A 1,992-nucleotide genomic window follows, 5' to 3' on the forward strand; every position below is an offset into this window, starting at 1 on the left:
GAGTAAAGATGACCATGGGAGAAATCAGTATGGATACCAGCAGACAGGAAACACCTTATCTTGTCTCAATTTTTGTCCTTTTATCCAGTGTTCCCTTATTACTGCTTCACACCCTCGCCTCCCCCACGCCCTCAAGTACTCACCACACGACCCGCAGCCCTCCTGACGCACGGATGGATGAAAAATATTACGATAATCGCCACCGTGGGACTTCAACACAACTCACTCTTTACCTCAAGTGACAGGGGAGGCGGGAGGAGGAGAATCAGGACTGGCAACTTATGCGATTCGTCGACATTATAATAAAACTCTAACTCACGCCGAGTAGCTGTGTTGAAATTGACAAGAAATATAAATCAGTAAGTATTATTGCTTTGTGTATTGATATTTGTAGGTTTGTTCTGGTTTACCATTGATTTAGTGTTTTATGAAGCGTACGTTATGTTGGCTCTTCTGGCTGATCACTCCTTGCGGGAAATAGCAGATTTTCGCTTGATTTAGGAACAGAAAGAGAGAGAGAGAGAGAGAGAGAGAGAGAGAGAGAGAGAGAGAGAGAGAGAGAGAGAGACGCTCATAACCCCCACCCTTTCTTATCTGTTTTTTCTCGTTGCTGACGTGATCTCAAGTTGAATGGGGAAAGTTTTGACCAAGTTTCCCATTTAATATCGTTCACTGGAGAGTCATGACAGAATATTGAGAGAGAGAGAGAGAGAGAGAGAGAGAGAGAGAGAGAGAGAGAGAGAGAGAGAGAGAGAGAGAGAGAGAGAGGAGGGAACCCAAAGGAAGTGCAGCAGCAACAGATCTTCAGACTCTTACAAGGGAAGGGTATGCTTACAGGGAATAGGAGAGAAAGGGAGGGGAAATACCAACGATCAGAAAGGGAGAAAGGAAGAAACAGGGAAAGGAAATAAAATGAAATAACAGAAAGCAAGGAAGGAAGGAAAGAGAGAAAGAAGGAAGGAAGGAAGCAAGGAAGGATGGATGGAAAAAAAGGCAAACGAGAGGATAATGACTGTCAATCTCTCTCTCTCTCTCTCTCTCTCTCTCTCTCTCTCTCTCTCTCTCTCTCTCTCTCTCTGTGTGTGTGTGTGTATGTGTGTGTGTGTGTGTGTGTTCTTAAATCCTGAGTGACCTTCTAATGTCTTCAGGTCGTGGAAACAAAATTTTCTCTGGTTTAGAGCTGTTGTCAGGATACTGGCAGGGCGTTCAGTACGCCTAGTAACGCATTCATTTTGGATTAAAATCCGCTCCGTTAACATTCCAGAGAATGATTAACAGTATTTTCACGGGTGTACTTGGCAAAACCGTGTTTGCATACCTTGATGATATAATCATCGCTAGTAAGGGTCAAGAGTCCCATCTGGAGAGTTTAAAATTAGTTCTTCAGAAGCTTGAGGAAGCTGGACTTAAAGCAAAGCTTTCTAAATGTGAATTTTTAAAAGCCAAAATAAAATGTCTTGGCCATGTAGTCGATGGTGAAGGAATCCACACGGTGGATGAAAAGGTCATGGCTGTACAGAAGTTTCCTCAGCCTAAATCGGTGGAGAATGTCAGATCTTTCCTAGGCCTTGCGGGATATTACCGTCCTTTCATCAAGAATTTTGCGGCGATTACATCTCCACTTACTAAACTCCTTAAAAAGGATGTTGCTTTCCATTGGGAGGCTGCTCATGAACAAAGTTTCAATGAATTAAAATCACTATTAACAAATGCACCTGTACTTACTTTCCCAGAGTATTCAGAGCCGTTCATTATTTGCACGGATGCTTCTTCTCTAGGACTGGGAGCAGTACTGATGCAGACAGATGCCAGAGGAAAAAACTATGTAATAGCATATGCAAGTCGTGTGCTTAATTCAGTGGAGTCCAATTACTCTGTCACTCATCAAGAAACACTTGCCGTAGTTTGGGCTTTAAAACATTTTAAGGACATTATCCTTGGATACCCAATTACAGTCTACACGGATCATGCACCCCTAATTGAACTGTTCAA

General features: G+C 42.8%; 1 long non-coding RNA gene across 1 annotated transcript in view; it reads right to left on the reverse strand.

Annotated features, from left to right (window-relative positions):
• LOC135113929 (uncharacterized) overlaps positions 1–253 on the reverse strand; it is a 37,161-nt gene extending 36,908 nt beyond the window's left edge. Inside the window, exon 1 of the long non-coding RNA XR_010275127.1 lies at positions 144–253. This is a non-coding gene — a long non-coding RNA (uncharacterized LOC135113929). The remainder of the gene's footprint in view (positions 1–143) is intronic.
• Between the last annotated feature and the right edge of the window lie 1,739 nt (positions 254–1,992).

The sequence above is a fragment of the Scylla paramamosain genome, chromosome 26 (assembly GCF_035594125.1).
Source record: "Scylla paramamosain isolate STU-SP2022 chromosome 26, ASM3559412v1, whole genome shotgun sequence".
Taxonomy (NCBI): Eukaryota; Metazoa; Arthropoda; class Malacostraca; order Decapoda; family Portunidae; genus Scylla; species Scylla paramamosain.